The sequence below is a fragment of the Taeniopygia guttata genome, chromosome 2, assembly GCF_048771995.1.
Source record: "Taeniopygia guttata chromosome 2, bTaeGut7.mat, whole genome shotgun sequence".
In the NCBI taxonomy this organism is placed as follows: domain Eukaryota; kingdom Metazoa; phylum Chordata; class Aves; order Passeriformes; family Estrildidae; genus Taeniopygia; species Taeniopygia guttata.
The window spans coordinates 84946608-84974579 of NC_133026.1; the positions used below are offsets into that span (position 1 = coordinate 84946608).

General features: G+C 37.3%; 1 long non-coding RNA gene across 1 annotated transcript in view; it reads right to left on the reverse strand.

Annotated features, from left to right (window-relative positions):
- Window positions 1-3033: 3033 nt before the first annotated feature.
- Window positions 3034-27972, reverse strand: part of LOC115493809 (uncharacterized) — a 45820-nt gene continuing 20881 nt past the window's right edge. The window contains exons 2-4 of the long non-coding RNA XR_003958761.4: window positions 8404-8485; window positions 3988-4028; window positions 3034-3620 (exon numbers count right to left, since the gene is read on the reverse strand). This is a non-coding gene — a long non-coding RNA (uncharacterized lncRNA). The remainder of the gene's footprint in view (window positions 3621-3987; window positions 4029-8403; window positions 8486-27972) is intronic.

Consider the following 27972-nt stretch of genomic DNA (forward strand, 5'->3'; position numbering starts at 1 on the left):
ATCAATTAATTTGTCACTGGAAAGTAATGTCGCTGTCCTGCTCTTGTTCCTGATAATAACCACTATTTATTTGTAAGCCCTTATGCTATTTCCTGAAGAGTTTTAATTAATTGCCTGAGTCTCTTCAGCAGAAAAGCTCTTCCTTCTTAATTTTTTTCCCCTTTTTAGAGAATGACTTTCAAATAACACTTTATTTCAATTGCAAATGAGTTCAAACTTACTGGACCTTTAAAGAATTCATAAATCTGAGTGTGCCTCAGTCAGGTTCAGCTTGAATCGATGCACTGAAGAGAGCTCTGCTGCCAGATTTCAGGGTATGTCAGGACTCTTTTGCTGTCCTGACATTTTGCAATGAACTGTACCCCTAGCAGGTATCTTTTGCCACCCAACACCTTTTCTTTTGTGTTTTCTAACCAAGTCCAATACACTCCACAGAGCACTGGCTGACAATTAGACCAGAAGGGACATAATTACAACAATACTACACTGAACTTCCTACTTCATTTAAAAGAGGGATATGGTCACATTTATGCAGTTATGCATCAAAGTGCTTACAAGCATACAAAATGTACTGGCTTTGCATTAAAATCTCCTATTTGTTCACTGTCAGCAGAAAATGTACACACATATTTATGGTTCAAGTAGTTGATTTCCCATATCTGAAGCTCCTGAATTATTTGATAAATGTGTTATTGTTAAAAAAATTGAATGAGGAATGTTACATGAATGTCCATAACTGTCCATGTGTAGGTGTGGTGCTAACAAAGCTAAAAAAAAACACCCCAGCTTGCTTTTGTTCAGAGATTATTTTTGTCTTCTTCATAGCACATATCAATTATGAATTCCAGTCACATCTGATGAAAAGCAGAGACCTTTCCCAGCTGCTCCTAAAGCAATGTCCTAAGCTATCGCAGGAGATGCTCTTTGTGGAGAAATTAGCTTATCATACAAATTCTTGAAGGGCAGTGTGGAAAAAGGGAACCTTCAGTAAGAGAGGTTACAAGTTGATTGAAAGAGAAAGATATTTTATTATTATATTTTTATTTCTGTTATTACAATAGTCCCATCCAGTAAACACAATGGGAATACAAATAGCCCTTAAGGAGGAGAGCTGTTTAAATTTAGTTTAAAACTCAGTCAAGTTATTGTGGCAAATGTTGTTGTGTATGCTCTTAACAGCCTAAGATGATTAAATTTAACATAGCCTATGGTGAAAGCTACAGCACAGGAAATAAAAGATATTTAGTATATCTAATAGATTTTGCTATGAATAATTGAAACGTAATTATGTTTATTTTTTGTCATTAATATATTTGGACAGGAAAGAAACATGTATAGAATTGCACCTTTGAGCAACTTATCATAAACCATCTCAGTTATATGTCACACCCTCTGCTAGAAAGAGGACTTTTCTGCATAGAAAACATGTACTGCATGAAGCAGGTGTCTGTCAGGGCCCTGAACAGTTCTCTTATCATGCAATATGGTTTCCCAGGCTTCCCCAGAAAGCAGTAAGTGGACCTTACATTTCTCCATAATTCTACATACATACATTCTTCACAGATGCATACTACTTAGTAAAGATTTAAGATAGCAACTTAACCCCTTGGGGAACATGTGAAAGTTTGAGAACACACATATTTTAAAAACAGTACCAAGAACTTCCACTTCCTGCAGAGTTCTTGGTGGTCTCCTCTCCCCATGGGGCTGACAGGGAAGGAGACATTACTGGCAAGTCACTCGGCAGACTTCAATGTCACACCACAGCACCTGCATGCAGCTGTAAATGCTCCTGTTTTCCTCCTTAGACGTTGTGTGCTTGTAGGTAAAAATTGAGAGATTTATTCCATGTTCAAATTTATAGCCAAATACAAAGCATATAGAAACAACTGAAATGTAAACCTTTACTGGAATTTCATTTGTGGTGACTAACTTTTCCAGAATACCTTCACCAAAATTTAATCTCATACTGAAATCCTATAGGTCTATTTTTAGGAGATATTTTTCAGCAGAATTACTTTCCAGCATGATTCAAACCAAACTGACCAACATCCTACCTGTCCACATGCTTGTCAGATTCACTGACTCTCGGATAGGGTGAAGTAACTGGGGTGGGACTTCTTGCCAGGTTTCTTTTTCTTTTTTTTTAATGATGAAATTTATGATGATTTAGTCATAAATCACATCCTATATCACACTGAAATCATATAGCTATCCCAAATCTCTCCTTATTTAACAGAGTACACAGACTATAGCTGAAAAATATGACCTGAAAGTAGGAGTTTATGCTGTGGTGTTGATACAGTTGTGACTCCAACAATAGATGAATTATGGAGTTTTTTCAGTGGAATGGCTGTTTCTAGTTGAGAATGCACCAATTGCTCTCAATATTTTACTCTCTCCATCTATGCTATTTAATAGAAACTTACTTTTTGTGCTTGTCTGTCTTTCTTATTCTTGTCTTTTGAATTCTATAAGAATTATGAATTCTATTAAGAAAACCTCTAAGCTCTTTTACAATGTCAGTAGGCCAAGAGCTAGCTATCAGCTATCTATGTTCTTTATGAATAGAGTGGGAAGGAATGTCAGCATCTCTGGAAAGACACCTGCTGGATTTTAAAGCTTAATTGAGTCTTTACATGTGCTGTATAGACACAGGTCTAGATCCGAGACAAGGTCAATTTTCATTTTCATTTTGGTTTCAAATCATTTGCACTGGGAAGGGTATAAGTTAGTGTCCTGTAGGTCTATACTTTTCTTCTTCATTTCTTCTCCCTTTCTTGATTCACTTTCCCTGTGACTTTTGTCAATTTCTTTTGCAGAGGTGACAGTGTAAAGCTGTAGCGGTGGCAAATATTTGGTAGTAATTTATATTAGCCTAGTATCTAGTCCAAAATACTGTAAGTGATAGAACTTCAAATACTCTAAATTGTTGCCTTTATGAGAGACAACGGCGACCTGGTTGCAAGACGACAGCACGGCAGCCCGGCCTGTCCAGGCTACTCGGACTAATGACACATGCTGACACCAATGTGGTGGACGGTCAAAAGCGTTTATTATCTTATCTCATGGGTTTAAATAGTCTTGGGGGACTTTGCTACGTCAGGGGGGGGTTGGTAGGGTCTCTAGGTTAGTCGGGAGTGGAAAACTACTGGGTTAGGTGTGGTTACATGCTCTGGGGTTAATAGATAACGTGAAGCAGGGAGAAGGGGGAAGGGTCTCTCTTTCCGTCACATCCCGAGATCTTCTGTTCGCCTGTCCCTATCTACCGCACTAGATAGTGATGTAAAACAGCGCAGTTTGGGTTAAAATACTAATTTTTTCCATTTTGTTTTGGTTATAGCCCCCACAATTTCTTGGGGGTTTTGTTTTGTTTTTTTGATTTTTTGTGGGTTTGTTTTTCATTTCATTCAAAGTTTTTTTGGGTTTTCTTCACTAGGAATCTGATGTTTAATTTTCTCATGGTCCACTTCATGGAAGATTGCATATTTGTGGGAGAGACAGATGGAAAACCCACCTTGTTCATAATTCTTTGCTAGGCTACGTAGACAAAATTTGCAGGTCCTTTGAGATTCTCGATCAAAATCTACTCCATATCCAGATCTTGAGCTATTCTATCCCTGATAAAAGAATAAGTTTGATTTACACCAATGTACATTCAAACAAGAGTCTTCTTAAATTCCAATCTTATGTAACTTATTTCTTTATGCTTTGCAGTAGGTAAATTATATGTTTTTTTCTCATATTTTATAAGAAACATATAACTAATGATAAAATCTGTATTAATTTATTCTATTAAGAAAGTTCTCTCTAGAGCCATTTGTGACATTTTATTTAGTATATCCCAGGCTTGATCAGCTATCTAAGAGATACCATTTTAGGGGTTTTTAACTGTCTTAATTTTGGAAGCCAAATGGAATAGTTTTGTGTTATTAGCACACAGAAAAAATCACAAAACCTGATGCAAACAAGAAAACAGCTTCTTACCTTACTGCATGGTTCATTCTTCTTTATTTGTGCTTCATTTTCTTGTCAGCAAATAAAAAGGAAAACATTCTTGTAAATTAACTTTTCAAATACTCCTATAACTCAAGTAAGCATAAAAATCTCCTAAAAAAAAAAGCTGTATCTAATGCTGTCACTTTTATGCAGAAATCATCTTCCATATGTGTGAAAGAACCACGGTGGTTGCTCTTCATGACAGGGCACAATTGGCAGGTTATTCTTTATTCCAAAGTCCATTTATTTCTACATTTATAATTTTTAAAATACTGCCTCTGATTTGAAACTCTTCATAATTTTTTTTTCCTTCCAGAGAAGGAAGTAATCTCAAGAATTTCACCCATTTCTTTGTGGTTTGGTTTTTCACTTGGGGTTGTTGTCATTATCATTATTGCTGTTGTTATTATCTTGCTCTTGTCTCCCAACCTGAGACTCTGACTTTGAAGCACCCTTAAGTCTGCTCCACCAATACCCACACTTGGGAAAAGAAATCTTACATAGCAGACAGCAAAACTGAACAAAGGTTTCTAAACCATCCTTTCTACAGACTTTCACCTCAATTGACTGTGCATGTCTGTAACTCTCAAAGGTGCAGTGTCTCCACTTCCTTCACCTGGAGGTTACTGAATGTGCTTCCCATCATGCTACAAGCAGAAAACATTTCAGGCATTAAAACATCCTCTCTCTCCACAGTTATTCACAAAAATACGATGTAGCAGAGATACAAAGAATTTACACTGCTTGGGTCTGCGTTTGAGACATAACTGGTTTATTTTCAATTGCATGAGCTTGTGCCATATCTGTCAGCTTTCATACCTCTAAAAACTTTCAGCCTAGCAGGCAGCTCTTCACATGCTCCACCAAAGCCTGTCTGTCTTTCTGTCTACTGCTACCTGACACAAACAAGTCTTGAGTGAAACACGTTGGAGGTGTATTTCTATAAACTAGGTATGACATATGTTCCTGCCAGAAAGATACCAGTAGTATGAGCAAATCATTTATTCTCCTGCATCCACATAAAACTAGCTACTCCATCCCATATGTGTCATTCTCCCACTAGGCAAGGCATTCATTTCAGAGACATTCACCTCAAATATTTTGGGATTCTCCACTCCTGCTTCTCAGTTTTTTTGCAAGGTTGCACAATTTGCATCAAAGGTCTACAGCATGAACAATAATTTATTGAATAATAAAAAAAAACAAACTTATGCTCCTGTGATCCCAGAAACAGCAGAATTTACAAGAGAGGTCAGTATTCATGCTGTGGTCTCCAAAGACACTGAGCTGACAACAATAAGAACAAGAATGAGCTTGAAATTTATTCGTAAAGTATAGATGCAAGTGAAAAGGGTAAAAGGTTATGGTATTATGAAGGAGGGAAAGATGCAGAGAGGTTAAAAAAACTTTTATAAAATATGTATTGTCTCTAAAATTCTCACAGAATAATATTATTTTTTATCTTGCTATAGTAAATTATTGAAGTTGAATTTTATAAAAGCTATCACTCAGACTAAGTCAAAAGATGAACACCTTTATTTGATTTTTCCTTCCTTCTCTTACTCTTCTCTGAACCTCTCTGCTTGAATAAAAAAGAACACAAAGTCCTATTCATCTCTCATTTTATTTTTTCAAAACCTTACCTGAACTGGCAGGGCTTTACAAAGTACAAACCTAGCCTCCTACATCGAATTACAGCAGTTTCACTTCACTTAAAATGGATGGAGTGAAAAACTTTCACAGCTCAGTTATTTGCCAACATCTGAGTTGCAATGAGCCTTTACACCGGATGTTAATTAATCCTGTGTGTGGTGGAAGAGGCCTCCCTTTACTGAAGGAGAGGACACTACACTGCAGGCATTTTGCAAAAGCAGCTGCACAACACCACTTGAATTCCTCCCACAGGCAGGGTGTTTTGGACAGACCAGTCTGTCACAATGTGCTAGTGTAGGATGCTCTCAAGGGGGTACTTTAGGCCACTGTTGAACTTGCAGAGGAAAAAAGAGCTGTGCATCGTTTAAGGTTGGTACTGAGATAAATAAAGAACTCAGAATAATCTTTTTAACAAAATCCTCACACCAGAAGCCAGACTGACTTATGATAATTAATGGGCTCCCTTTATTTTGAGCATTCTTATAAACTGCCATGAATATTAAATGGCAAAGAACATTTACCATGAAACCTGCAGAAACTAGTGTTTGCTTTGAACCGTGGAATGTTAACCACCATCATACTAATGTAGTCTTTTTGACCTAGTAAGTGACTTTGCATATTCTTTGGAAACAAAACAACACATTATGCTTACATCTCCTAAAGCTGACCATATCTTCACGTATTTTTGTACTAATTATAGACACTTTCAATGTAAAAAAAAAAAAGAAATACACAAACTATTGGATTAAAACTTAACCATTCCAAGGAGAAGTAAGGAAATCAAAACAAATTGATGATAATGGATATTTTCATTCTTTTTACCTCCAAAAGCAATAATAAAAAAAAAAAAAAAGAATTAATGTTGGCAGCTTCTGGTTTTCTCATTCTGGTTTATATTAACATGTTTTAACTTCATTAATCGAAGATAAAACTTCAGGTTTTGTTTACACATGAGCAAACCGTAATGCTGAACTTTATACCAGAAAATGATTGTGAATGACATCCCCCCACAAATTGAAGCTATCAGATATTTGAGAGCAAGAGATACAGTCTTCTTATGGAGCAATGAAATCCTCCATCTGAAAAGAATACATTTAAAGTACTTCAAACCTAAAACATAACTATTAGCACCAAGAATAATAATTATCAAGATGAACTCAAAAATGCATTTCATTGACCAAAATATTTAAAAGTCCCTTTGCATGGATCTGTGCATCTGTATATATAGTTACATATAGAAACAACACACATCTTTTTTTCCAATTTTCCATAAAGACAAATCTATAATTCACATATGCATGTGCATATATGAGGATGAAACTTAAAAAGGTATTCGGCTTGCTACAGAATCAACAGATTTTAAAGTGTTTGTCAATACATAACTGCTTTGCAAGGAGCACATACACTAATCCTACCACTGAAAACAATAAATGTATTTTTGTAGCTAAAATTGCTTAGTATTGTGGTTTGGGGACAGATTGCATTATTTACTTCCCTTGATGCTGCACTTATCTGGCTCATACAGAAACCACATAGGCTAAACATTAAAATCTCAAAGATCCCAAATGAGATAGCTAAGTATATTCGTGTGTCTTCAAAGCCCTGGTTTAGTCATTCTGTTTCCACACTTTTCCCAGAGGTTAGGCGTGCATGGTTAGCTTCCTTTCAAACCATAATTTTGTGGGAAAAAAATTACTTCCTAAGCTGTTAGCACTACTACTGCTACAACAAAAGGAGTAATTCATACTTTCTAGACCTTAAAACAAGCATCTCACAGTGTAAGTCCCATGATTAATGGTTTATCTCATGGTGACTTCTCTGCCCACACAGGTGCCTCTAAGGTAGGAACCTCTACCCACCGAACTCCCAGCTCTCCTTGTTTGCAATTTTGTTGCTACTGAAGGGAATCACCCTCTAAGCTGGCACCCACAGTACAATTGAAATTTCCTGCCTGCTGCCTGTATATGATCCTGGGAGCCATATACAGAATCCAGAAAACATCTGGACAACAGAACAGAGTAAATTTCTGGATGTTCAAACTGACCAGAAGATTTATAGTTATATTTTTTGTATGCTTCTGTTTTAAGCACATTATATGAATTTAAATATTTTCTCAGAAAAACAGGGAGACAGGATGTGATAGGCAAAGTTTAGCTATGTGGTGATAATAAAACATCATCTGTCATTTATGTAACAAGACTTCATTCCATACAGAAAGAATTCTAGTCCTTCTCATATTGTCTCATTTTTTAAGCCATTATCACACATATAAGCACACAAACTCCACAAACTCCTCAGTTTTTGCAAGTATCATTAAAACTAGTGTAATACTTCCTGTATGGAAAATAAGAACAAGGGACCCAAGGAAAGAATACCAATTTAGGCTACAAACCCCAAGAATAAATACAGGATAAAGACATGTGGCTTTTACTAGCAAATTAATTTGATGTCCTCAATCTGTTCAAAATAGGTTCATTAAACCACCTTTGTGTGAGCTCTTTAGAAAATGGCATGGGACACTACCAACTTGACAGACATTATGGAGAATAGATGTTTTCCATGTGTGCTATTTTAATACTGTAAATTTAAGAGAAAAAAAAAAAAAGAAAGGAAAAATGAATAGTGAAAAAAAGTACACAAGAACATCTAGACATGAGAAAAGTAATTTTAAGTTAAAGCACGAAGACATCCAGGAAGGCAGGTGTATCAACAGAGCAGAGGGAAAACAGACAGAATGTATCTCCTTCTTACCATTAGCCTTTTGCCCTTCTCTTTTTCCCAGCCTTCAATACTCCATTTACAGGGAATCAAGGAGAAGCTGAGTGTAGTATATCTAGAAGGAAAAGAGAGAAAATTATTCAGTACTCAGAGAACAGAATATATGCAAGAGACCTGGGTGGCCAGACCTCCAACTGCTAACCCCAAGAACAGCAATCCCAGTGAAATATATTACAGCAACTGAAAAGGCATAGAGGAAAAATACTCACTAAAATAGTTTTATTTGTAACCTTTTGTTTTGAACCCTTTATCTTCATGTAAGCAAAAAAAAATCTGTATGTTTTATTGTTCAAGCTTTCTCTTCCCAGCAGATGTGTTGAAATCAGCAGACTTGGATGTGCTGTCCTTTTGGCAGCAGGGGATGAGCATAAAGTGCTATGGGCACAGAGGCTGAGCTGTGCTCCAGGATGAGCTAGGGGTACACTCTGCTAAGCTATAAGGGGGAAGTGTTGGTCCTTGTGTTTCCTAGGAGTGTGCTCAAGCATGCATGAACATGAGTCCTTGCCTAAGAGGGGAAGACACCAAAGGTCTGGGTAAGAATTTGCACTAAGCTCTTAAAATGGCATTGAAAGTCAGCTGTGAGCCAGTGCACAAAACAATATTGCATAAGGACCTGTTGGCAGGAGTGGATTTATGCTTTCTCAGAAACTTGCTCTGCACTTATGTGGATATGCATTCTTAATGGCTTCTAGAAATTCACATTTTGGTGACTAGTTCAATACTTGCAGTTTATCCTCAACAGCATTTTCTGATATAGGGTCAGTAAAATACTGATCTTTTAATCCATTCTGAGGAGGGAAACAAAGGACATAAATCCTCTAAGTCTCTACAAGTCTACACATACAGAAACTTATGTACATTTTACATCTTTCCTTGGCACCAAGCTTTTATGTTTTAATGTATTCATTAGATTCTGACTTTGTAGTTACATTTATGTAATGACTGAATAAAGACAGAATAAAGAGGTCTCTGGATTGGTCTGGGTGATTCCATTACATGACATCTCAAGGAGAAAATTTCACTCTGGATTTCTTGCCAGTGAGGACAAATTCAATTCAGCATTTCACAAAATACCATCAATAGTAAATTATCAGCCTGTGAGGGTGTAAGTAGCTAGCTCTGACACACCAGCTTGCACTTCCAGTTTACTTCAGCTTAGGCTTTTCTCCTGTCTATACCCACCACCCATCAGAGACATCATTCATTGCAAATACAACCCTGATTATTTGTTCCTGCTCATAGTGAACTCACTCAAAATATCAATGTGTACTTTTCATATTAATGGCATTTAATTATTTTCAGTGTTTGTCTTTGGCTGCACTAGAAGTACATAGTTGTCACTCGTTGACATGGACAGGGTTAATGCTGCCTGCCATGGTCTCTAAGTCCATTTATATAATGCACAGAGGTGCCTCCTGAGCATATCTAGTCATGTCTCATTTCTTACCAAAGGTCAGCTGCCAACTGTACCCTTCATTTACTCATGTTTGGAGAATTGTTTACAATTATATTTAATAAAAGTAAAGAATTCTGTTTAGCATTAACTCTTTATAGAGACACACACAGTGGATAATTATGGAAATAGTAACATCAGAAACTAATCATGCTTCCTCAGATTCAGGAATCACATAAAGCTTTGGAATTTGCCTGTAACCTGAAGAATAAATAAAGGCACTTTTTCAATAGCTGGATTTTGGTTTTATGGAAGACATATATATATATATATATATATTATCCTAAGACATGTAAAGACAGAAAAGATAAACTTTTAAAAATGTATGCTAATAACATACTACAGAACAGAGTGTTTATATAGATTACATGACTGACAGTCCCAAAAAGTTCATACTGTCCAATGTACATAGACATAATTAGAGCTCCTCTTTTAGATCACCTACTAGTGTAGTACACTATACAAATCTGATTAATCTTTTGCAAATTATTCAAAGATAAACACAAGTAATTACCCTTGTAAGTCACACATTCAATTGTTTTTATAAGAATTAATCAAAAAGATGGCTTCACACAATTTAAAAGTTAGATTCACATGAATGGCTAAGTGCCTGATCCAAGTTTTAGTAAAGATATCTGAAACTCTCAGAGGGAGGTTAACTTCTAAATGCACAGAGCTCAACTCTAGCTGACAGATCACTATGGTGCACAGAACAAGATTCAGAGTATCTATAAATCATTGAAATAATTCCTGTTGAATTTACTGAGCTATAAGCTTGGTACAAATGAGGATACCGCCTGGGATATGGAGATTTTCTTATAAGAAGAAGAGACCTTCCAATCAACACAAGGCTAGGCACCTCCTGATTCTGCACTGGTCCCCCCTTAGATGGAGAAGGAGGCACATCTCCCCTCTCTTTGCCTTGCTTCTCTGCATTTTTATCATAGAACTGGAGAGAAGGATGTCATCCTTAGTGCCAGGAGGATACTGAGCTGTGAACCTGCAGGAGCCTTCTCTTGAGAAAGCCGGAAATGACAAGGCCTACTGAAACAAAAACAGTATGCAAAATTCACACTACAATCAAGTGTAAAAGAGATTAACTATATGTTTATATGTGTATACATGTACAATACTGAAGATTTTTGTCAGCTGATATTATTCAGCTCTTTCTTCCCATATTTGATTTGTCATCTGAGTCCTGGGAGAAAAGTACATCCCCCATCCCGTGGCATGGTACCCCTCATTGCAGAGCTGGTTGCAGCCCTCTCTCCCAGATCAGCTCTGGTACGCACACAGCATCTGGAACTGCTCTCAGCCAGCTCAGGGCTGCCTCCGAGCAATGCGGAGTCAGGAGCTCCACCGTGTGGCACCTGGGAAATAGGAATTAAAAGTGCCTGCAATCCAAACAGCAACTGCAGGGACACAGATAATGCTGGTGAGGCTAAATAAGTATGAAAAGGCCCAATTTTTTTCAATTTTTTTTAAGGTAACTGCACCTACTTGCATTCTATATTTAAAAACAAAACAAAACCAAAACAAAACAAAACAAAACAAAAAAATCTGGTAATGCAGGTAGCCAGTTAGCAGGTGATAGAGTGTGTACCATGTGTAGATCTGGAACCAAGGAGGAAAGACATTGTATGGGTTTTTTGGTCTCTTTTAAAACAAAGTTTTTTTAATTATCTGCGGATGAGGATTTAGTTTGCTATGGTTACGTTTTGTAAAGCTTTTACCAAAATACTGCTAAATTTGGCTTCCAAAGCTTGCATGACAAAATACTGTTTGTCATAAGAGCACAGCACATTGTCATCTGGAGGTAACTGCTCATTTCTGGGATTTGCTGAATAAGGTACCACTACCAGATGAGCCTTGTGTGTACAGGTGCTTAAGAAAGCTGTAACATATAGCATTGTTTTTTCCACTTGCAGGAATAAACCCATCCTTTCAAAGCAAATAACTTTTAATTTTGATTAAGAGCAAAAAGAGAAAAGAAAATAGAAAGCTGAGCCACAGCTAAACATTTGTATCAGAAAGGACAGCACTGGAATGATCCATAAGATGCTATGCTGCTGCAAAACAGCCATTTTTGATAAAACACAGTCAAGAGAGCCTTAGGAAGGCAGGAGAAAAAATGTGTGAACTAAGCTTACTCAGCCAGATACAACATAGGTGTGTAGCAACTTTCCTTTGAATTTCTGCTCCTTCGTCTCTGCCTTCTCCATCTCTGTCCCCTCCAAAATTGTGAGGACGATACAGTGTGTTTCTCCAGTTAATTCGCTTTTGCTGTCTTTTTTTCCTATACTTCCCCTCTGGGTAAAAGGTATTCTATGTGCCCTACAGATGTTTGTTTAAAGTGACACAATTTAGACAGCATCTGGAGGCTGCAGAAGGAGAGAGCATAGAAACTGGTCTAACATATCCTGGTCCTGGATAACAAGTTTCTCCCATTCTGCATCATCAAAAATGAATAGGATGGCTGGGCTGCTCAGAACTCCTGCCAGTCCCCGCTGAACTCTCCTTCAATTCTAAAACAATCACCTTTGTGCTGCATCACACTCCCCTTTCTAGCATCTCAGAAACATCTGCAAGCTGTTTTATTGCAGTTTTCCAAATCTCCTTAGAGCATTGCCTTTCCCAATGCCTGTATAACACAATGACAGTCACACTTCTGCTGCGCTGAGGGTCCTGACTGTCACCTTAACTAACACAGTCATTTGCATTTCCCATCTGCCTGCATCTGCTAGTAGTACCTCACACTCAAATGCAAGTTCAGAGTGATGACCATTTTTTATTCTTATTCTGCATTTAGACAACTTCTCTAGCTAACACGTGAGATGTGTCAGAAATACAGCATTTTGGTAGGTGAGGTGTATCATATCCAGCTTGTTGGGATGATAACTTAGGATTTTAGCTTTTACATTTTTCAAATCCCATATTGCAATAGGGCATAGCTCTTAACTCCATATAAAGTGTAGAAACTGTCCTCACTTTTCGGTTAGACAAAACAATCCCTCTGGGCCTGTGATCCAAGGACACACCACAGCCTCAGGCCCCAAAAGCATAAACAAAAGTGAGTTGAGGGGGAGGGAGCTGGGGGAATATGACTTAATTACCTGAAGCTGTAATTGGAGAATTAACCCCTCATATGCAAATAGACCAAACTAATAATTGAAAAACTCATGACCATTGTCCATCTTGGGTGTAGCCTCTGCGAGGCTTTTACATAGCCCAAGGTGTATCTATTGAAGGCCTTTAATAAATACCTACTTTATTCTCTAACTCTGTCTAGCCTTTGTTCAAGGTAGCCACTCCAAGGCATCAGGGACAACAGGAAGAGATAAAGTTAAACTACTATTTCTTTTTAAGGCATGTAGGCAGAAATATAGTGCAAGTATTTAGTTCCAAACATGTAGAGCTAAAAGAAATTTTGTACTTCTAAAAAAAATAGTTTATAATAGTAATAAGAAATATTCAACATTCATACATTTTCTGAACTTAATGAAACCAAAAGAATCAACACAACTAAACACAGAGTTTTAAACAATACCAAAATCCTGTATTTCACAAACCTAATTTTGTAGCATAAGGCTGTGCTACTCAAATGCTGAATTCTACCTTTCATTCTGGATACACACAAATTTTGCTGAAAACTGGCCCATATCTCAGCCATATGACATACTCCTGTCAGACCCTGTATTTCCTATCTTTTTCCTATGTTTGTGAGTTTCATTAAGGAAACCAGGCCCCAGTGCTGGGATACAGCTATGATACATCATTGCTGGTCCCAGCATTAACAGACCAGAGCATTTTCTCCCTTTATGGTCAGCCAGACTATCATCAAGCAGACAGGGCTGACCTCCATTTGCAGGAGACTAATGTCTCCAAGCAGGAATCTATCTTCCAGCAAGTAAAAGAAATGTTGTTCTCAGGTCAAAATACATATCTCAGGTCGCAAAAACAGCAAAATGCCTTAGGCACCTTTTACACAGTAAATATTACGGAGTAAATGCAAAAAATTTTGATGGCTGGAAAAAAAAAAAGAGAGAAGGAAACCTACAAGTAAATCTGCAGGAAAAGGGTTCCAGTGGAAATAAAATACATTCTCCTGTAGAACAGAAGTACTGTGTAGGTGTGCCTATATCATGCTTTGCTACACTAGAAACTGTATGTAAAATGATGACTGATTTTCAAATTATGATCTCCAAAGGCATAGATTTTGATAAAACTTAATTAGGTCTATTTAGTTTTTAATGTTCACAATGTGCCAAATAGAAGTACTGTGTCCAAAGCACCAGAGTCTGGTCTGAATATATCAGTGTAAATCAACAAAAAGTCCCAGACTGACTCAGAAACTCAAAATAGGAATCACAGATAGTGTCCAGAAAACATCATTATGGTTACCATTTACAATATCTAAATATCTAAGTGATTATTTGAATTCTGGCTGGGCTGAGACATCAGTTTAGATCTTGACTACTTTCTACTATACACTCATAAAAACACACACTCAGAATCAGTCACTGGTCCAAGAAGAAAAAGAGAGAGCAACAGTGAAGGGGTTGCTGGAGTTCGGCCTGTGCTGCCAGACAGTGTGGAACTGAGTCAACGCCAGGACATTTAGCCAAGGTTCTGGCTAAATGACTGCTGCTGCTGACCGACACCTGCAGTTTTATACCACTACAACTTTCTATCTATCAGTGGAAATCACAGAAAGCTAGAATTTCTCAAAAGATTTCTGGCATTCCAGCCAGAAAGAGGATTTCATTAGTTGGATTTTTTTTTCTCATCTTTTAAGTATTCATAGAATTATTTGGGTTGCAAGGGGTCTTAAGTATCATTTAGTTCCAACCCCCCTAATTTTTATATTTTTTCTTTCAAGACCAGCTTGCTTTTGGAAGTACAGAGGTTTGCAGCGATAACAAATAACCAGAAGAATATCAGCTAACAGAACATTTCTGACACTTCATAATTGTTTGATTTGGGTGTTCAATGCAAAGCATAATGGAAACACTCCTGCCTATATGCTTATGACAAACATTTTGGTCACAGCTCAAAATGTTTTCCTGCATGCTACTGCCATTATTAACTGGTCTCACCAGATTCCTGAAATCTCCCATATTAGCCAAACATTTAGCTGCTGCTTTTTACCCTTTCCACAATATTGCAAGAGACAGGAAGAGAAAGACTGGAGATATTTATGAATGTATAACCTATTGCATCTATTTTAAGGTCTTCAGGGAAATATTTCTTCAGAATGCATATGGAAGAGGGTGGCAGGTTCTCTTTCCCACATCGAAGTTCCTTTCTACTCTACCTTTCTCCCTGAACAGTAAATCCAGGCAATATGAACAATTAAAAAGATAATATGAACACATGGAATTTTCTAATTGCTGCCCTGCTGCAGCTTATTAAAATAAGAATATACTTTATTTATGTAGCACCTGTCTGTGAAAGCACCCCAGGCACTTTAAATACAGAGCAAAACTCATGATAATAATAAGAATGAACAAGAGGAAAACAGAAATCATTAAACATAATTCAAAATACTAAATATAACCAGTGTACCTTAAAAGCTGCATTATGATTAAAATAATCTTATGAAGCCAAGTCTTTAAAATAGCCTTTTTAAACCATCTTTTCAGTCCCAGGAGTAAACCTCATCCAAGTCACCAAAGCCACAAGAACAAAGATACAGACACTCTTATTAGCTTCTGCAGTGTTAAAGCAACACATTTTTAAGCTCCCAAAGGAAACGACCTTTATGTTATTTACATGTAATGTAAATGTTATTTACATTACCTTAGGTCCTTAGAGGTGAGAGCAGCCCAGGATTAAATACTGTGCATGTGTAACACCTGGTGATAGCCACAGCACAAGCCCCATGCTGGGGGGGGAGGAGAGCCATTCCTGCCACACCCCACCAGCCTTTCACCTGAGCCACAGCATCTCACACCAACACATCCAGAGATCCTTCCCCAAGGGAGCCTCCTACACCACTCAGAAATGGCCACTGTAAAGAGCATAAAGCCACAGTTAACTTGCAAAGCACATAAAGATGGGAGGGAAAGGAAACCAGAGAGACAGAAGCTTAGTTTCAGCATTTCAGTTTCCAAGGCACTTGGAAAACTGCGAAAGACAGAAATAAAACTGAGAGCTCCCATGTCTAAGCCTAAATCTCTGTTCCTTGGACTTGACAAGAGTCATGACAACTGATTGCAAACATGAGTACAACCTGAGAATCAAGCTGCTACTAGACCATTTGACTTGATGGAGATCTAACCTGATGAATAATTATACTGATAGCAAAAAAGGGAATCAAGCACTTAATGCAGAGTAGAGTCTCACATTACCTTCTCGGGTTGCATAATTCCATGATACTATGGATATATTTTACAATAATTGATGCATTCTGGACAAGCTGACCAAATACCTAAGTAGTTCAACAAAACCATGTTGCTAGAGTCTGGACTTAAGGTCAAGCTAGTAAATATGCAATGAACACATAATATAGTAAGTGAGGGCTGAGCAGTCTTCCTGAGAGGCAAAGCCCCAGACATGGACATTAAATTCACTGAGATTAAATCTTGGTCCTTTTGAAAACAACACTGTTTTTTTTCTGTAGGTTCTTCATAACAACATTTTCTACTCAAAAAATAGACTGGACTTTTCCTGTAGGTTGAATAGTAGATGTTCTGCTGTGCAGAAAATCACTTGGAGGCCAGCGGTCGATGGGGGAGGCATCTGATTTGCTCATCTCCATTGCCAAGCCAGGCAGGTGTATAACAACACAGATTACTGAACAGCTCTTGTAAAATTCCCTTAAAATATAACTGGGCACATTAAATATTGATGCATTAAATAGAGATGGGCTTCCAAATGCACTTTCACACACAAAGCAAAAGTAATTTCTATTTATACCTCAATTATATATCTTTGCGTGTTACTCCCCTATGCAGAGAATCATACTGAAAATTAATTCCTTAACATTCCCTCCACAGCCTTTCTACTAGCCAGACCCGTCACCTCTGAGTGAACTAAATTTTGACAGCACAAGTGAACAGATCTGTAATGTGTCACTCCTGCTCCAGTTGCAGAGATCATGAAAGGAATATTCCTTCCTATTATTAGTGGTATCAGGGAAAAAATTTTAGTAAGACATTTCTAAATGGCAATGCTGAGGAAAAAAATTAAATGCATTGATCCTATCAGTGACCCTAAGATCTCTGCCCATAACCAAAGCAAGGACCCATGAGAACTCCCTAACTGGTTTAGGCGTCTCCAACATGCTTGGATGAGAAACACTCCAGAAGAACCAAGCTGACATTAGAAGCACCAGAAGAGGCAGTGCTGGGTGGTGACCCACTGTAGCAGAGAGTACTCTTATCTGAAAATATTGACAAGGCCTCTTCTGGTCCTCTGTGATAAGAAAGTCATTACTGAGTGACAAGAAGAGCTGACAACATGACTGAAGCTGGCTGAAATTCTTGATATAAATCAATGCTCCTCATATACAAACACGAATCTGGAAACACAGCAAGACACAAATATTTCACCAGTTTTGCAGCTCTCAAGTCACTGTCTCTGACTGAAACAAAGTTAATAAAAATTAATTTAATGATCAATATCTATGTATTATATCTCCACTGGCCTTTGATTTTTCAAAACCAAGACTTTTCAGGAAGAATAACAATTTTGTTATCTTTAAGCAGCAACAGTTTTCTACTACTTTTTGTACCACAGCAGCTATCAGGCACGAGACAACTCAGTGTGAGAGAACTATGAAAAGATGGATTAAAATCTCAAAAAAATAGAAATAAGTACCTTTTTCACCCATGCAGGGCATATATATCTCTAGTTATGTTCAGTAATTTTTAGAACACATTTGCAGAGGTGGTCACATCATTCAATCTAAGGCATGCAACACGGGGGCCTTGCACAGAGATACAGTTGCCCAGGGAATGACTTGCAAGAAGAACGCTCTAGCAGATCACCAAGATTGAGGACAGCTGTGTAATTAGGCCAGATTCTTGAATTTTATTCATTAATTTGGCCCATCTTCTTTATATTCAACCCAAATCACTCTACATCTGAGAGGGAAAGACTGTTCATAGATAAAGTAATAACAAGATAAAAACTTCATCTGCTTTGTTAACTTTGTCAGCATTGCTGAGCCTGGTTCAGAATGACCTATGTTGCCCTGAAGTGAGGTGAAAAGCACAACACAGGATTTTCACAGGGAACATTATTTTGCCCAGAAGAACTGAACCAAGGTTATCATCCTTCTAACATTATCACAGTGGCAGAGGGGAGGACTGTGTCTCCTGTCCCAGTTTCCCTTGGGAACAAGATGTTATAGCGGTGGTAACTGTTTAACCAATTCCTCACAAGACTCCTTTCCATCATTTGATGGTGATGGCATGCATATATCTGCCCTGTACTGATGAGACAAAGACATGTGCAGCACTTTCTCAAAATTTAAGAATGCAGTTGCATGAGTCATTTGGTTTTGTGCTGAGTAGAGTTAATTTCCTTCCTAGTAGCTGATATGGGATCATGTTTTGTATTTGTGCTGAAAATGCTGTTGATAAATTAAAGAAGTCTTCACTACTGCTGAGCAGTGAGGACTTCTTACAGAATCAAGACCTTTTCTCTCTCTCATCCCACCCCACCAGCAAAGAGGCTGGGGTGGTACAAGAGTGGGAGATTATCGGCACCGTGATCCCCAACGTGGGAAGAATATGTGCAGGAACTCCGTGACATCAGAAGGCTAATTAATTACTTTATTATACTATATTACACTAACAAGAATTATCAGTAACTAACTAGAAATCCTGTGACTCTCTCTGCTGAGAGTTCTGACACAGCTGTGATCTAATTGGTCAATCAATCCAAAACACCATCACCAGAATCCCATCTAGCAATCACCTTGGGTAAACAATCTCCATAACACTTTCCACATGTGCACAACAACGAGAAGCAAATGAGATAAGAATTGTTTTGACCATTCTTTCTCTGCTTCCCTCACAGCTTCTCTCAGGAGAAATCCTGAGAATGCTAAGTCTCTTTCTGTTCAGAGGGTATGTGAATACCACAGGAGAGGACACAGTGGGGACAGATGACCCCTGCTGATCCAAGGGACATTCCATGCCATATGGAATTATGTTCAGCATGCATAGCTAGGGAAAGAAGAAGAGCATTTGGAGTGATGGTGTTTGTCTTCCTAAGCTGCTGTTACATGTAAAAGACTCCTGCTTTCTTGGCAATTACTAAACACTCGGCTGCCCATGGGAAATGGTGAATGAATTCTTTTTTACTGCTTTGCTTGTGTGCATGACCTCTTCTCTACCTATTAAGCTGTTTTACCTCAACCCAGGAGGGTTCTTGTATCTATTATTCTAATTCTTTCCCTCAACCAATCACGACAGGGTGAGCAGGTGGCTATGTGAGGCTGAGTTGACAGCTGGGGTTAAACAATGGAAGTTTTCCAAAGTCACCATCATTCAAGTTTCAGAAAACATTAATTCTAAAAGATTATGTGTCCATGTTCAACAATATACTGAAGTTTACTTCACTTTGCAACCATCCATATTTACCAAAAAGTCTCTGTGCTGTGGCAGTTGTGCAGAGACTTATCACTCCTGTGACGAAAATATTATACTGCTTACTCTCAAACAAGCAAAAAATAATTGAGAAATTATTTTGATTTGATTTAGTCTGCATCACTTTCAAATTTAAGGTACAGCTAAACCTGCCACCCACAATTAATAAAACTGATTATAAAGCATGAAAATAAAATTAACACATATTCAAACAACAAGTCAAAAGGAGCAGTTCTCAACTGGATTATCAAATCCCCAAATACCAAACTTTTTCTAACACAAAATAAGGTAAAACCAAATCCCCAGCTACTGTGTGTACAAGGCATTTTACAAAGACATCCATTTCCATAGGTAGGGTCCTGAACTGGCCATGCTTCAGGGTCTTTCCTCAGCCCGGGGGAAGAGAGGTGTCACTCATGAGAGAGAAACTCTATTTCCAAACCTCGTAACATCTGGAATATAAAGGGTATAAACATCGCTGGATCACAAAGTGGTTCCTGTTTCCTTTCAATGCTTCCCCTCTGCACTGAGCAATATTGTTCACAGCTTGGTTCTTGGTAGTCACGAATTTAAACAAGTAAAAGCCTCAAGACACAAACCAAGAATTACCTCACAACATTTTTAACTTTGGATCCATTCTTTTATGTTCTAGTGCAAAAAGACCAATGAAGCACAGATGTGGAAATAATGCTGTCACTCAGGAACAAGTTCCTGTGAAGAACAAAACCCTTCTCTTCATGAAACCAAAACTTCTTTTACACATAGACTTCCAGAACAAGGGATGACTTGTAGACCAAATTCTCTAAGGAATGCAGAGAAGCCACTTCACCACAGCCTTAAAATCACAAAGTAACAAAATGTGGTGCAAAGTTATCACAGTTAATTGTTAAAAGCAGCAGAAAAAGTGGGGATACTATACATAATTTATCATTATAAACTAACATAAAGCCCTACTGCGGCTTTATCTCCAAGGAAGAATGACAGTAAAGGACAACAGGACTTATCCAGAACATATTTGGAGCTCAACAGTCTAATTAAGGGCTGAGATCAGTGTAAACATTTCATGCAGGGAAAGAACTACAGTTAGCAAGAGATAAAAAATCGAAAGAGTTAAAAAAGAAGAAAATAAAATACTTTAGATCCAATACATGTTTATATTTTGCCCCAAAGCTACACAACTCAGCCTGGAAAATGTTTCAGGTCATGTTCCATAGAATCACAAAGGGATTCCTATGCTTCCACTGCTATCACATTCTCCTTTAAATTAATCCTTTGATGCATCCAGCAAGGTTGAGACTTGAGGTACATGAGGCCATGGAGCTCCACCATTATAACTCCCTTCCAGAAGAGAGACTTCAGATTCTTTCAGACCCTGATGCTTTCTCAACTTTTTCCTCATACCTTGTGGGTTTCATTTCTGTGTGTGTTATATTCCTATGGTAACTTGTAAAATTATATCACAAATAATGCAGAGAATATACTTCTATGTCTTACTTTCTGTCACATACTCAGGTAAAAGAAATTTAAGCAGTCATGACTGCTCCTTTGCTTAGCCAAAATTGCACAAATTACTCATAGCCTATCAGTGGATGCACCCCACTGCATGGGGAGATAATTCTCTGAGAGCTACCATAATTCGCAATCTACTTTCTAACAATGAAAGTCTCAGTTACCAGTGTCCCTTTTTCAAATTCCTAAAAGAAAGGAATAATTCTTTAGAAAGGCTTCCAACTCTGCGTTTAAATTCTAACATGGCAGGTAGTGCTCAAAAATTAGCATTCTCCATCTCCAGGAAATGCAGAGATGCACACCAGACAATAAAAAATATTTTGTCTCCCATTTTAAAGATTCTAATCCAAGACTTTATCTTAACTTACTCTAATTACTTCATTAGATTCATCTCCTCTTGTAAAATGACTATAAAGTAATCTCTTCCTCCGGTATGGACAGCAACAAATAACACAAAGAATGGTCATATTTTATTTTCTCATCAGAGCTTGAAAGAAACTATTATAAAGTGTAAAGATCAATGGCAAAGAGGCTCTGCAGAATTAGCACAGATGCAATATGAATTCTCTTTTTAATCTTCTATTTCATCTGTAAATACAAGCACATAATCTAGGTGTGTATCTGATATTTGCAGCTCAGTGCTAATAAAAATATGCCAGAGAGCAATGTAATGATAACAAATTCCTTTGGAAAGGTGCAAAATGACACAGAAGAATTATAATGAGTTTCTTACACTGCAGAGTCTTTCTTCAATTACTCAGGAGATAAGGATGATTTGAGGACTTTGTCATTCAATTGCAAATTAAAGCATCACTTCACATGCAGCAGGATCAGGCACTGAAATCACTTGTCAAGAGTATGACACTTTTAAGAGCTTCAGTGTCTGGAATTCATCCTATCTTTTCCTGCAGACTCATGTGCCTGGATGAGTCTGCTCTCTACATTCAGCCATTACTGTCTCAGTAAAGCTGTTTGTCCAGCTCAAAATATTCTCTATAAAAGTAAGGAAGGAAGAAAAGAGGAAGCATAGTTTCATCCTTATTTCCTAGCTTGGGAAACAGAATTTTGCACTAAGCCAAAATTAGTTCAAGAACTGTTTCCTTATGGCTATCAGTTCTGCTTATTAACAAAATTTTTATGTATGCACAAAGTATTTTAACCTCAAAGATACCAGTTAAGACCACCAGTTAAGTGTCATCATTCAGGATGTACAAACCAGTTTGATTCGTGTGGGTTGTTCTTTGGAACATTGCCCTGATAGCTAAAGCAATATCCCCAGTTCTGAGTTACTTTCAAACCTTTTTCTTTCATTATAGGTTATTTCTCCAACATTCAATCCCAGTCACATGGCTGTACACTGTTCTGAAGATCAATATGTGTTCCTCCAACTCACCAGCTGCTTTCTCTACATTTTCTATAAAAGGATTTAAAATTACCTGAAACAGAAACCAAGGTGTCCCTCATCATTGAATAAGCATCCCACATACCCTTACTACCAAAGTACCCATTCTATTTTCACTCTGAAAATAAATATGCATATTTTTTTAATATGACCTGCAATAGTTTCAGTAACAGAGGCCGAGAGAATGCCAACCATGAAATACCACATTATTTGGAATTAAGGGCACTACAGTGAAAAACATGACCCAATCTTTATGTCCCCTCAAGCATTTGTGGCATTTCATTATTTGCCCCCTGCATTCCTGATGACTTCTCTAGCCATGGAAGAATGAACAGAGGATATTTCTGCTCTCCTTTGTTTTAGGTCCAATAAATAATATAGGTGGGGAAATTCATAGCCATCTCGTGACTCTCAGTGCAAATCCTAAGTTACTCATAAGAGGGAAACAATAGTGCTTTGTTGGGTTTTTTTTTAGCCTTGACATTTACATCCAATCACTAAGAGATCAGGCAGCTTTTGAAGTTTATGTTTTAAGGTCTGGTATCTAATTCACTGCATGTATCTTTCACTTTTGATGGCTTCTGGAATTGAGACAAAAATTACAGAACCACATTTAAAGACTGTGGAATATAGCTGTGCATTGGAGCATAAACAGAAGCAGAAAAATTGTAGCCAATTGTATAAGAATTATGACTACAATAACATCTTTACAATGACAATATTAAAAGAAAGTTTTTAAGATTAGATCTATAGGCCCTGGCAGAAAAATACACTACACTGAAATAGTACAAACTGCTTTCAGATTAATTAGGAAAAGAGTAAATAGTACTACACTAAAGGCGTGACTTCAATTTCACAGACCAAAGGGGCTGCCAACTGCAATCATGGAATACAAGAAACACAACGTTTCAGTTTTAACAAAAATTTGTAGCAAATTTCCTTCATGTCTGTTTGTGCCCACTGACAGGTGAGTCAGAGCACAGTCCATCACTGAACAGCTAATACGCCCCCACTGGAAGAACAGCTAGAAGAAATACCTTTTAGAAAAAAACTTTATTTTTTATTATTTACCCATTATGCTTTATTTATTATGAGGAAGTAATTCACATTATGACAGGCACAAGTAATTTTAAAAAAGTACATTCTTACTGAGAAAGAAAAAACCCAGCTCAAAGAAGCATTCAGTTTCTTAACATGTCAATTGACTTCATCAAAATATTTTGTGTCTATATGTAAAATGTCAATATGAGGCTTGACATTTTACAAAACGCTGAATTTTATCCCAAAATGGAAGAAACCTAGTCTCGTGGCACAAGTCAGCATGTCTTTAAATTCTCAGAGGCCCTCAGCTTGTGATACCCTTCAGGCATGGAAGCTAAGCTCAAAAATTCACTGTACCACTCACACAGGTCAGACTTTATTGTAAGTGGGAGCTTTTATCAGCAAAGACTTCTAAAACCACTGTGCTTGAAACTTTGACAGTTGTCATAAATTATGAGAATTCTTGCTTCCAGACAGGACTTTTTCTCCCAGAGTCACACTAACATTTAACTGTCCATTGAGACTGAGTAAGGGGGAAAAAAGGGAGGAGTTGCACACCATGGTGTGAGCAGTGAGGAAAAGAGAATTGAAGAACACACAGGGCAAGAAAACTCTTAATATTAAGTGAGTAAAAATTCATGAGACAGATTCATAATTTTGCTAGAAGGAAGGCAGGCCTTTTTTTCTTATTCCTCTTATGATTGCATTTATGAGCCCTTTTCTGAGGAGCAGCCAGTAGTACTCCTAAGAGTGCATCACTTTTGGGAAAAGCAATTACCTGCTTTAGGATGTAGTGAATCAGCCTCTGAGACATCCAGCCCAGAACTGTAAGAAAGAGGCTACAGTTGCAGTCCAGCACAGTTATTTTCTTTACTGTTTATTCTTGTACCTCCTTTGCCCTTACTGAACACTCTGTACTAGAGAATGATATTTAATCACAGTAAATATATTCACTTATCAACAGGAAAAAAAAAAAATCTTTCCTCCACATGATTTTGAAAGGCCTTCAGAGATGAAACAGACACCTGATTGTCTTCACAGATTCTCCTTGAGGATGTAAGAAGACAAAGGAGAGAGAAAAATAAGGAAATGTGTCTGTCATTCATGGGTAAAAAAAAAAGCAAAGCAATGAAAGAAAATGGAGGCATGATCAATAAGGCTGACTCTTGTTTCTAAATCTCAATGACTGCCTGATTGAAGGTGTTACCTGACAAAATTGATGTACTCTTCCCACACACTTTTCTGCTCTGGTGCTTTACAGAGGATTTTTACCTTGTGTCCAACCAACCAGAGGAACAAATCAAGAAAAAAAAATCAATTTGAAGGTAGTTTTGAATCTCAAGAAAGGAACCGGAAATATAAAACAAATGCAGACATCAGGTATTATCAGCTTTTTTCAGGAAATAGCCTTGATATTGTTCCAAAAGGTCATTTTGGAACATCTGACAGCCCGTGGATGTTTAGGATGAGAAGGCTCAATCAGAAATCCAATGAGAATTTCAAATAGCAGAGACTAAAATTTGCAAATTAGGCACCAGAGAAAGAACAAATAACTGGTTAAGTTTCACAATAGCCTGCATCATAGAAAAAGCTGTAATCATTTTTCTTCTTAGAAAACACAGATGCAATTCTGAGAGCTGTGTTGAATATAAAATCAATACTATTATTATCAGTTATGAAAAAAAAAATTGTAACTTGGTTTTTAAAAAAGAATTTCTTACTTCTATGTAATACCAGTGAAATATTTGAAAACATGAAAGCTGAATTTATGTCTTTATGTATTCTGTATGGGAAGCTTTTTCATTTGTGTATATTCATAGATTATCTTGCCACAAATACTGTCCAGACTTCTCTGTTTGTGTTGAAGCTTAGGTCTCTTTACAAATAATAAATTCTCAGTAGATATAGATAGATAGATAGATAGATAGATAGATAGATAGATAGATAGATAGATAGATAGATAGATAGATAGATAGATAGATAGATAGAGGAACTTATATGACATCCTTAAAAGAAACTACTTTTTAAATGAAAAATCTGTAACTAGGCAAAGAGCTAACAAAGCCCGAGGATTTCAGTTGTGGCTGTGACTGCTTGTTTTGCAGTGGCCCAGGGAAAACAATGGGAGGCTTCTTGGCAAAGGCAGGTTGAAGCAGAAGGCAAGAGCAGCAGCCAGAGAAGCATGTTGGTTGCACAGAAGAAAGCAGGCACCAGAATATCTTGTTGCATTTGATACTGCGTGTGAAGAAAATTTTATACACAAAATATAATTAAGAATGAAGACAACACATGATAATTTTTACCTTTAAAATTCTTTAGATATTCTATGAAAAATGCTTTGATTGCATAATTGATCATGCATATTCCAAGAGAGATGGATATGCATAATGCCCTCTGCATCAGTTTAACTGAAAATAAACATGCTTCTTCCAGACTTACACGGCACTGCAGAGGTTAGTTTTGATTAGCAAACATCTTCTTCGTACCTAGATCCTTGGTCTTGCTATCTGATATGTTTCTTTAGCAGATGGCTGACTCGCTGTTTTGCCTCTTTTTACCAATAATTTCATTCAATTTTTGCCCTCTTTTTGCATGCAGCATGAATAAACACCATTTTTCTGAATTTGCTGCTTGGATACGAATGTACATGAAAGGTCACAAATATAGCAGATATGTTTTCTATCTAGTTCTTTTATGATTGTATTTGGCTACACTCAAGCTCACAGATGTTTTCATTCAGAGCTATTTTACCAGCCTTGGCAGCAAAGCAGATGTCAAAGGTGGCCTATCCACTCTTCCACTCTTTCAACCTACAAAGGAACATAGAATCACAGAATGATTTAGTTTGGAAGGAACCATAAAGGTCAGCTGGTTCCACAACCCTTCCATGGGCAGGGGCACCTTCCACCTTCTATAATGGTAATGCAGAAAGAGAACATTCACCCTTTTGGGCACCTGACAAATTCTCCCCATACAGAGTAAAGTACTGTGAAGAAACATGGAATCTAGGTCAGCACTATAGGACTAGATTTAATTAACTTTTTCAGATTTTCCTTAGAGATTCCTTTCAGTTTATTTTTGGTTTGGCATTTTGTCCATTTTTATTGACTTGTTATTTTTCCACATATTAAAAAAAGAAAAAAAAAAAAAGCAGTTAATTTTGGTTGTCTTGGAGTCTTGGGTCCTTACCACTCAGTCACATGAAGCTGGACTTATTCAAAGAGATTTTAACCACAGATACCACATAGATTTTTACAGGTTAGACTAATTACTTCAGTGATTCTTTAGCCCCCAAAATAGTTACCTGGCTCTCATCTTTTCTTTCACCAGGGCACAGTTAAAACATTATCAACAGATGATTGACATTTTTGCTTGGTACTATATAAGTATAAAAGTTCAACCTAATCTTTAGCCTATAAATCATTGATTATTCCCTAGGCAGCAAATGACAGTCTGCAAAACATCTACAAAACATAAAGCGAAGCAAGAAAAATCCAAGAAGCAATTATTTAAATTTACTCTTCTCTGCATTGTTAGGCTAGCCTCAGGCTTTTTGCTTCTATTTTCCAGAAAGGTTAAATAATCTTTCAGTTCTACATAGCTGGGAAACAGTACCTGAGGTATATATGCCTGTTTTTATTATCCCAAATATATTCTGCAATAGCCCCCACTAAAACTATTCAAAGCAGCATTGTTTTCCCTGGGCTATCCTAACTCCCCCACAGGGTACCAAAATGAAGCCAAAGGAAATACAAGCGATGGAAGAAGGTGCAAAGGTCTGATTAAAGTGCTACTCCTGCTTTTACCCTAAGAGGCATATGAGAAACTTCTACAAACTTCCCAAAAATCTTTACTAAAGTTTCGTAGCAGCTTAAATTACACAGAGTATATTCTGGCCATGAAAAGAGACTATACAAGTTCTGGCTTTAGTTACACTGATAACAAGGAAAAAAAAAGGGAGGAAAAAGCAAAACAAAGTCCAAGTGAAAAATGAAATTTGCCTCACTAGTCTTCAATATAATATAGCTTTAGGAATGCATTCATATGTATCATACATAAAGACAAGAGGTAGTGAATGTCTGCCTCAACAAAAGGAATCTCATCCTAACATAACAAGGGACTAGAAAGTCTGTTTTTTCACCAAACATTAATAACAGAAATATTGCATTTCCTGCACACTGACTCAGTGTACCAGGTTGACTTTTGAAAATACAGACTCCTGCATGAAGAAGGTAGGACCAGTGAATTAAATATTCCTGATGGCATTGTATCTACACATTGGAAATTAGTAGATGTCTGCAGTTATTAGTGGTAAGTAATTACTTTGACTCCAGATGTCTTGGAATTGTGATTTGAATGGAATTGCAAGCAGTCTAATGAAATTCTTGAATATTTCCGAACAAGAGTTAAGATACAGAATAAGAGATGTCTTTGAGAGTGACTGCTGGTGACAGACAGCTATAGTGCTAACATGGACTGCCTGAAATAAAACTAGATCTACATCTGAAATTTATTGTAATTCTCAAGGAACTAACCTG